Source organism: Eschrichtius robustus, chromosome 6, assembly GCF_028021215.1.
Source record: "Eschrichtius robustus isolate mEscRob2 chromosome 6, mEscRob2.pri, whole genome shotgun sequence".
NCBI lineage: Eukaryota > Metazoa > Chordata > Mammalia > Artiodactyla > Eschrichtiidae > Eschrichtius > Eschrichtius robustus.
In genome coordinates this window covers 110223617-110234418 of record NC_090829.1, presented here as the reverse complement: position 1 = coordinate 110234418, position 10802 = coordinate 110223617, and the positions used below count along the sequence as shown (strand labels likewise).

The window sequence follows — 10802 nt, the reverse complement described above, 5'->3', positions numbered from 1 at the left end:
CCAGGTGGTCCTAAGAAATAGCCAGGATTGTGTACTTCTGCTCTATCAAAGCAATCTAGAAAACACACACACACACACACACACACATACAATTTTAAACTCCTAATTATAAAGATCCATCTGTCCAATATCAAATGTAAACTTTCACTTTATATAAGAAAATGTTCAAAGTCATATTCTTGATTAGTGGTTTTAATAGTGTTTGAGTATAACTTAAAAGGGTAGGTTTTATGTGATATGATTTTATAAAATGAAAAAAATAATAATCTCTTTCATATTGAAGATATTCTAGAAGGCTGAACAAAACTTTTCCACCCCATTGATCTGTACAAATGTAAATTCTATTATGTCGGTGTCTAAGTCAGTTTAGGCTGCTCTAACAGAATACCATAGATAGGCGGCTTAAACAGCAAGAATTTATTTCTCACAGTTCTACAGACTGGGAAGTCCAAGATCAAGGGAACAGTAGATCCAGTATTATAGTGAGGGCACTCTTCTTGGTTTGCAATCAGCTGACTTCTAGGTGTGTCCTCACATGGCAGAGAGCAAGAAAGAGGGAAAGAAAGCGCTCTGGTCTTCTCTTATGAGGACACTCATCATATTCATGAGGGCTCCACCCTCATGACCTAATTACTTCCCAAAGACCCCACTTCCCCACTATCACATGGTGGGCTGAAATATTAACATATGATTTTGGGGGAGACCCAGCATTCAGTCCATAACAGTGAGCTAAGGGAGGTCTAAATTCTGGGAACAGAAAGGACAGTGCTTCTCTGTAAAAACAAAACAAAACAGGAGAATTATACATTCACTCTTAAAATGTAATATTAAGTAATTCTTCAATTTTTAAAAAACTGAATCAAAAGAACTACTTGAAAGTATACAAAACATGCGTTTTAATTCTGTTTAAACTGTTATACTTTGACTCATTAATCACCACATTATATAAGACCAAGATAATTATTTTACATGAATAAAAGGGATTTTATATTATAGATTAGTATTACATAAAATGTTCAAACTAATGTCTAATATTGATGTATTCAATAAATAAAAATGTAAAGATTGGCAATAAGATATTTTAAAATATAATGATATTCTTATAATAAGTAATCAAAGCCTGTGTTCAAGATAAAATAAGCCTGGTGGTGGGAAGGGGCGGGATTTTGCCAGCCGTGGCTGCCGCTGGAGCCGGTGTCCGGGCTGGTGATGGGGTTAATTCCCTTTCTTTCTTTTTTTTTTTTTTTTTGAACATCTTTATTGGAGTATAATTGCTTTACAATGGTGTGTTAGTTTCTGCTTTATAACAAAGTGAATCAGTTATACATATACATATGTTCCCATATCTCTTCCCTCTTGCATCTCCCTCCCTCCCACCCTCCCTATCCCACCCCTCTAGGTGGTCACAAAGCACAGAGCTGATCTCCCTGTGCTATGCGGTTGCTTCCCACTAGCTATCTATTTTACATTTGGTAGTATATATATGTCCATGCCACTCTCTCACTTTGTCACATCTTCCCCTTCCCCTTCCCCATATCCTCAAGTCCATTCTCTAGTAGGTCTGTGTCTTTATTCCCGTCTTGCCACTAGGTTCTTCATGACTTTTTTTTTTTTTTTCCTTAGATTCCCTAATTCCCTTTCGTAAGACTCTTAACTTGCACCCACCCAGCCCCTCCGTCGCCCTGCTGCGCCGCGCTCCAACCGCCTCCTCCTCCTCCTCCTCAGTAACGCGGGCCCCTGAAAGGTATGATATATTTGATCCAAGACAGTCCATTTCAGTCCAGGAATCTACAGTGGTGACAAGGACATGGGACTCCTCCTGCCAGATTCCAAATTGGTCAAGACAATTGACATCCTGGCTGACAACTGTGAGAAAGAACCTTGGATTATTTTATTTTATTTTTTCGGGACACCACAATTCCACATCCATAAGACACATCAGGCTTCAAGTACCCTGTAGAATTCTAAAATAACCTTTGCTAATGAGGATATCTGATACTGTTACTATAAAAAATGAAACTGAAGCAATGAAGGATTCGGAGGCAGAAGTGAAAGATACAACTGGAGTTGTAAATCAAAATCAGAAAACTGGGCTTCCCTGGTGGCGCAGTGGTTGAGACTCTGCCTGCCAATGCAGGGGACACGGGTTCAAGCCCTGGTCTGGGAAGATCCCGCATGCCGCGGAGCGACTGGGCCCGTGAGCCACGATTACTGAGCCTGCGCGTCTGGAGCCTGTGCTCCACAACAGGAGAGGCCGCGATAGTGAGAGGCCCGTGCACCGCGATGAAGAATGGCTCCCATTTGCCGCAACTGGAGAAAGCCTTCGCACAGAAACGAGGACCCAACACAGCCATAAATAAATAAATTAATTAATTAATTTTTTAAAAACTCAGAAAACTATGGGAAGATTTTGGCAGAGAAGAATGATCATTGCATTGACAACAATATTGATTTGCAGGAGAAAATTCAGAGCCAGATAACACAATCATTTGAAAAAGAGGAGAAGCCCTCAAAAGAGGAAGCAGAAGAAGAAAAAGCCCGTGATAAGTAGCCCAGAAAAATGTTAACAAGAGATTCTAGGTCAAGAATACACTGATTCAACTGGCATAGGTCTACATGAATTTTTAGTAAATACATTAAAAGACAGTCCCAGGGACAGTATAATGCTATTGAAATTGGAACAAGAAATTTTAGATCTCATTGGTAATAATGAGTCTCCACGTAAAAAATTCCACCCAGTGACATCTTACCGTAGGATGCTATTACACAGAGTCGCTGCTTACTTTGGATTAGACCACAGTGTTGATCAGAGTGGGAAGTCTGTCATAGTAAACAAAACTAGCAATACAAGAATACCTGATCAGAAATTTAATGAACATATTAAGGATGATAAAGGTGAAGACTTTCAGAAATGATATATCCTCAAGAGAGATAACTCTACCTTTGACAAAGATGATAACCAGATGAGAATACGTTTGAAAGCTGACAGAAGAAGCAAATCTATAGAAGAAAGAGAATAAGAGTACCAGAGAGCTAGAGACCAAATATTTTCCCAAGATCGGCTGTGTTCCCAAGAGAATTATATTATTGACAAAAGAATCCAAGACGAGGATGCCAGTAGCACCCAGCAGAGGCACCAGATATTTAGAGTTAATAAAGATTCTTCAGGGAGATCAACAAATAGCCATCAAAGCAGCAGTGAGAACGAGTTGAAGTACTCTGAATCACGACCCTGGAGCAGCACAGATTCAGACAGCTCTCTCTGAAACTTCAAGCCTGCTGTAAACCAAAGCCAGCCGCTTCAGGGGAATTTCAGTTCTGACAAGAGGTGATAGTTCTGGAAGCAGCAAAAGCATAGGCAGGCTTTCAAAAACAGGTCAGCCCTTCATAAACCCAGATGGGAGTCCAGTTGTGTATAATCCTCCTATGACTCAACAACCAGTTAGAACCCAAGGGCCTGGACCTCCACAGCCACCTCTGCCACCCCCATCACCTCAACAGCAAGCAGCTCAGCACATTTTCTCCCAGCAGGACAACCATGGGTCTCAGTGTAGCCGCCTGAGTCTTGCCCGCCAGCCATCGGTGGATGGCTCTGATCCTCTCGCCACCATGTTTCAGTCCTCTGCTGTTCTTCAGTACAGCAGTCTGGTTACATCACGACAGCAGCCCCACCACCACCACCACCTCCTCTTCCTCCCCTACCACCTGGGCAGCAAGTCCCTACTGCTGGCTATTCTGCCTCTGGTCATCCTGTCAGCCAGCCTGTGCTCCAGCAGCAAGGATATATTCAGCAGCCCTCTCCACAGATGCCAGCCTGTTACTGTGCTCCAGGCCACGACCACTCCAGTCAACCTCAGTATCGCCCCGTCCCTTCTGTACATTACAATTCACATCTAAACCAACCACTACCCCAGCCTGCCCAGCGGACAGGTTATCAAGTTATGCCCAACCAGCAGCAAAACTACCAGGGGACAGTTGGAGTTCAGCAACCCCAGAGTCAGAGTCTAGTTGGTGGCCAGCCCAACAGCATTGGAAATCAGATTCAAGGAGTGGTCATTGCCTATCCTTCAGTGCCATCATATCAGGTTTCACTGCCTCAAGGTTCTCAAGGAATGCCCATCAGACTTATCAACAGCTTGCTATGTTCCCTAATCAGTCTAATCAAGGATCTATGCCTACAGCAGGAATGCCAGTTTATTACAGCATCATTCCACCTGGCCAACAAAATAATTTAAGCTCCTCAGTAGGTTACTTGCAACATCCAGGATCAGAACAAGTACAGTTGCCTCGAACTACTTCCCCATGCAATTCCCAGCAGCTCCAAGGCCACCAGTGTGCGGCTGTGCCACCTCCACCACCTGGTGGTGGAATGGTGACGATGCAGCTCAGTGTACCAAACAATCCACAATCTCGTGCCCATTCACCCCCACAGTGGCAACAAAACAAATATTACGGTGATCACCAGAGAGGACAGAAGTATGTGGAATTTAACAGTAGAGACAATATTGTTCAGGAGATGCCAGATACCCGTTACTTGTTCAGCCACTGCAGTACAACCCTCCTGCTGTTCTGCACGGACACATTCCAGCCCAACAGGGTCAGCCTGGCAACAGGCATGGAAACCGAGGAAGGAAGCAAGCTAAAAAAGCTGCATCTACCGACCTTGATGCAGGAGAAGCAGTTGTTGGGAAGGTCTTGGAAATTACTGAACTACTAGATGGAATAACTCGTGTGGAAGCTGAGAAGCTTTTGGGGGAATTCTTTAAAATTGGCGCCAAGATTTGGTGGCTCCAGAACCCCCAGTCCCAGCCCCAGCTGCGTTGTCACCCCCTCTGCTGTAGCAGGGGGGACAGTACTGTCAACCCCGAAAGCTCTAAACCTAGTGACTTGGCCTCCACGTACATTGTCTTAGCCACATTCCCCTCCATCTCCACTGCACAGAATGCTCTGAAGAAACAAATTAACTCAGTCAACGAGTTTAAGCTGAGAACGAGCAAGAAGCACTATGACTTTCACATTTTGGAAAGGGCAAGTTCTCAGTAACAGCCACTTTGGACCCATGGCCTTTGTGATTCCCCTGTCCTCACCCATCTTTAACTGGCTTGGTATTTGGAGCTTCTGTTAACATGAGACTCCTAGGATGTGTGGTCGTGGCATTACAACTTCTGAAGACAGGCCAGTGATCCAGCAAAGGGGGGGAAAATACACATTTCATCCCAGATGACTGTAGGAATCCACATCGGAATGATACAGAGTTAGCAGATTTTTCTGAGGAAATGCTGTTCAACTGCCTCCTAACTTTTATAGTTATTTTGTTTTATATTTCTGAATTCTTGTATCAGCTCTATTGTACTGCAAATTATTCTTCAAAATGATTACAACCAGTTGCAACCTGTATTTCTTTTTTTGCAGCCAGCACAGTGTGACACAACATAGAATTTGGGGGAAAAAGAATGCAAGAGTGTAATAACCAAGTCACAACCATGTACTGTCTTTGGGGGGCTGGAGGGTAACTAAGGAGACCCCACAAATAGAAGACTACTCTTCCCCTGTATCTCTAGACACAGAAACAATTTCCAGAAAATATAGAACTCCCTCATAGGGTCTTTTCCTTATTCACTTAGGTCGTATAAACATTAAGCGTAAAGTAAATTATGTTCTTAACACCTCTTAATCAAACCACTTAGGTTCAAAGGGGAATAGGAATCATTCTAGGCAGGAAAATACTTCCATTTTTTTTTTTTTTAAGTCTCCCTCCAATAATTAAATGCCACTTATTTTCATTCCCTTCCTTGCGGATTTTTTTGTCACCTGAGGAAATGCATTTGATGAGTGCTGGAAACTTCTTAAGTGGTTTAAAATGTGTTTTCATTGTTTGCAGCAGATCACTGGACATCAAAGATTCATTGCACTTATGAACAAGGAACCTGTTTTTCAATTTACAAGGCTGTACAATGTGTGCTGATGCAAGCCTTTTTCAGTTCAAGAGAATAAATGTTTACAAATATATACCCACTTTGTCTTTTGTAAATTAAAATCATGTTTTTAAATGAGAAAAAAAAAAGGTAAAATAAGCCCAATGCAATGCACTTTATTTTAACTAGGTTTAGTGATTGTCCAAAAAGTAATTCTCAAATTAGAAAAATTATGCTTCATGTATACCAGGAGTACTATCTTCCTGTTTACAACAAGGTTTCTTTTTTTTTTCTTTAATATTTTTTCGCTGCCCCGTGCAGCATGTGGGCTCCTACTTCCCCGACCAGGGATCGAACCCATGCCCCCTGCATTGGAAGCGCGGAGTGCTAACCACTGGACTGCCAGGGAAGTCCCTACAACAAGGTTTTATTCACCTTGATTTTTATAATTACTCCAATAAAATATCTGTAATACCTTCTCATATTAGAATGATAAATAATTATTTGTGGTAATCTAAATTTTACTTATGATATTAAGTTCAATTTAATGACTTATTTCTAAATATTTGGAGGAAAAACATTTTATTTTATCCTCTATTAGAAGAATATCAACTGTTTCTAGAAGCAACTGTCAGTTTTACTGTATTTACTATGGCAGCAAGCTTAGTTATTATGTGTGTATGATTTATTTTCAGCAGATGTATAATTATTCCTAAAACAAGCAGATATATACTCTTACAAAATTAACTTTTTAAATTTGAAGTTGTAAAGCACGGTAGTTCTAAATCATAGAACATAAAACCCTTAAAACTTCCACTTTTCATCCCTGACTTATAAATAATATTTCGCACTTCTGACAAAAAGAATCTTATAACAGAATTCACTTACTGGAATAAAGAAGTCCAATAGATAATATGCTTGCCACCTAATTTTTTCTCCTTTACCTTTGGTACCAGAAAGACTTAGTACTTATGATGGCCAGGACACCACAGTCCCTTTAATGCTCAAAGCAGTAAATGCTACCAAATTAAGTTTTCATCTTGATTGTAACCACCTGACTCTTTGTTAGACCTCCAGAGCTATTCTTTTTGCTATTTTGCAGTATAATCATTATACAACCACACAATACTCCCTACGAGTCTTGTCATTAGGGTGATATAAATTTGTTCCTCTACTTCTGAACTTCCAACAAGGTGACAGTCCTCTGTTAATGGAAGCCTTGCAAATACCAAGGAGAGAATTGTGGCAGTATCACAAACTATTATCCCAATCTGGGGAGGCAAAAGTGTATTCATAGCTTAGTGATAGAATAATTCTAATTTTCAAAGTGAAAAATCAAGGAAATAAAATTTTCCTTCACTAAATTTGACTGCTTTTTATAAAATAACTTTGTTGCATGATTATACCAAAAATCTCCTTTTTTTACTCTGCCTTATCATACATACATGCCCGTCACTGCTGATATTATCCTAAATCTTCTAGGAAGATGGGAAAACCAATAGGATTCTAATTTTAAAACTAGCTAAACTTCAGATATATTTGTACTACCCTGAACAAAAGATTCTCCTCTGGCTTTATTTTCTTCCCCATGTGGGGTCCACAGACTCTCCTTTTCGGAGATAGTGATGACTTTCCTATTAAATGAGAGACATCAAATCAGTCTCAGAATCTGTTATAAGCAGATATAGGTTATGACTGCAAGAGACTGAAGCATACAGTTAGGCTTATTATCAATGTGTATGTAGTATCTTTTCTGTAACATCTGCTCAAGCAACCACTTCATGAGCTATAATCTGGATAACTGTTCTTTGTTCTTCTGTAAGACCAGACGAAATTAGCTCTTGAACCATGATGGAAAAAGCCTTATTATGTCTTACTGACCACTGTAATTATAGTCAGACTATAAGGAATATCACTGGATTCACATATTCCCTTCTCAAAAAAGAATATATTGCTTATATATATATATATATATATATATATATATATATATATATATATATCTTCTGCCTTTTATATGATGAAAAATATCATGGAAAAAACAGATTATTCAGTTATAATCCCTATATCTGGTTCTTCAAGCTCTTCAAGTGAGGATTGGCAGCTTTTCTCTTGACATAATTTACGCATGCTTAGCTCCTTGTTTAGCAGTGGGTGACAAAAGTCTGGAGATAATCCTATTCCTACAATGTTCAAACATAGGATCTCCAGAGTTTTATATCCTGCTCGGTAGCTGGTCTCTGACTAAAAGTCACAAAAGCAATCATGCAGTAGAAAAATTAGAAGACATAGTACATGTTGAAACTCAAATAATTATCAATGTGATAAGTAACAACTAAAACAAGAGTAGGGTGGATGGATCATGGAAATAAATAGTATATTCTGTAACCCCTGTAGAAAATTACTAAAAGGGAATATGAGAATTAAGAATAGAGTCCAATAGAATAGCTTCTAGACTCATATCTTTTCCATATTATGCAGGCCATACAAGTTAATTTTCAATAAGATAATGTTAAAATAAATATTGTCGTGTTATTTGTACGTGATTTCTAATGGCTCTATTAATATTGTTTTGCTTATAATTTATAAGTGAAACAGCATGAGATATAACAATTAACTATTAACTAGACCCATCTGCATTTAAATATATTTAACTTATACTCTTACAGGTTTTTTGCTGAGTAACCTTTTTTAAGAGCTATAATATTGACTTTTTCTCCCAATTCCAGTTCTCCTTAAAAAACTTAAATATCTAAAAAATAGCATCTTTTGATTTCTCTTCTATATTTTAGAATTAAATTGACCTTGAACCTCAAGATGGCGGAAGAGTAAGACCTGGAGATCACCTTCCTCCCCACAAATACATCAGAAATACATCTACATGTGGAACAACCGCTACAGAACACCTGCTGGACGCTGGCAGAAGACCTCAGACCTCCCCAAAGGCAAGAAACTCCCCACTACCTGGGTAGGGCAAAAGAAAAAAGAAAAAACAGAGACAAAAGAATAGGGACAGGACCTGCACCAGTGGGAGGGAGCTGTGAAGGAGGAAAGGTTTCCACACACTAGGAAGGCCCTTCGCGGGCGGAGACTGTGGGTGGCCGAGGGGGAGGCTTCGGAGCCACGGAGGAGAGCGAAGCCACAGGGGTGCGGAGGGTAAAGCAGAGAAATTCTCGCACAGAGGATCGGCGCCGACCAGCACTCACCAGCCCGAGAGGCTTGTCTGCTCAGCCGCCAGGGCGGGCGGGGGCTGGGAGCTGAGGCTCGGGCTTCGGAGGTTGGATCCCAGGGAGAGGACGAGGGTTGGCTGCGTGAACACAGCCTGAGGGGGGCTATTGCGCCACAGCTAGCTGGGAGGGAGTCTGGGAAAAAGTCCGGAGCTGCCAAAGAGGCAAGAGACTTTTTCTTGCCTCTTTGTTTCCTGGTGTGCGAGGAGAGGGGATTAAGAGCGCTGCTTCAAAGAGCTCCAGAGACGGGCGTGAGCCACGGCTGTCAGCACGGACCCCAGAGATGGGCATGAGACGCTAAGGCTGCTGCTGCAGCCACCAAGAAGCCTGTGTGCGAGCACAGGTCACTCTCCACACTGCCCCTCCCGGGAGCCTGTGCAGCCCGCCACTGCCAGGGCCCCGTGATCCAGGGACAACTTCCCTGGGAGAACGCACGGCGCGCCTCAGGCTGGTGCAATGTCACGGCGGCCTCTGCCGCTGCAGGCTCGCCCAGCATCCGTACCTCTCCCTCCCCCCAGCCTGAGTGAGCCAGAGCCCCCGAATCAACTGCTCCTTTAACCCCATCCTGTCTAAGCAAAGAACAGACACTCTCAGGTGACCTACACACAAAGGCAGGGCCAAATCCAAAGCTGAACCCCGGGAGCTGTGCAAACAAAGAAGAGAAAGGGAAATCTCTCCCAGCAGCCTCAGGAGCAGCGGATTAAATATCCTCAATCAACTTGATGTACCTGCATCTGTGGAATACCTGAGTAGACAACGAATCATCCCAAATTGAGGGGGTGGACTTTGGGAGCAACGATATATATATATTTTTCCTTTTTCTCTTTTTGTGAGTGTATGTGTATACTTCTGTGTGTGATTTTGACTGTATAGCTTTTCTTTTACCACTTGTCCTAGGGCTCTGTCTGTCCGTTTTTTTTAGTATAGTTTTTAGAGCCTGTTATCATTGGTGGATTTGTTTTTTGGTTTGGTTGTTCTTTTCTTTATTTCTTTTTTTTTTTAATACTTAATTTTTTTATTTTTAATAATTATTTTTTATTTCAATAACTTTATTTCCTTTCTTTCTTTCCTTCTTTTTTCTTTCTTTCTTTCTTTCTTTCTTTCTTTCTTTCTTTCTTTCTTTCGTTCTTTTCTTTTCTTTTCTCCTTTTATTCTGAGCTGTGTGGATGACAGGGTCTTGGTGCTCCAGCTGGGTGTCAGGCCTGTGCCTCTGAGGTGGGAGAGCTGAGTTCAGAATACTGGTCCACCAGAGGCCTCCCAGCTCCACATAATATCAAATGGCAAAAATCTCCCAGAGTTCTCCATCTCAATGCCAAGACCCAGCTCCACTCAATGACCAACAAACTACAGTGATGTACACCCTATGCCAAACAACTAGCAAGACAGGAACACAACCCCACCCATTAGCAGACAGGCTGCCTAAAATCATAATAAGGTCATACACACCCCAAAACACACCACCAAACGCGGACCTGCCCACCAGAAAGACAAGATCCAGCCTCATCCACCAGAACACAGACACTAGTCCCCTCCACCAGGAAACCTACACAACCCACTGAACCAAACTTACCCACTGGGGGAAGACACCAAAAACAACGGGAACTACGAACCTGCAACCTGCAAAAAGGAGACCTCAGACACAGTAAGTTAAGCAAAATGA

At 41.5% G+C, this 10802-nt stretch overlaps 1 pseudogene; it reads left to right on the top strand.

Moving 5' to 3' along the window:
- Positions 1 to 1982: 1982 nt before the first annotated feature.
- LOC137765881 (R3H domain-containing protein 1-like) lies at positions 1983 to 5043 on the top strand (annotated as a pseudogene).
- The last annotated feature ends 5759 nt before the right edge of the window (positions 5044 to 10802 follow it).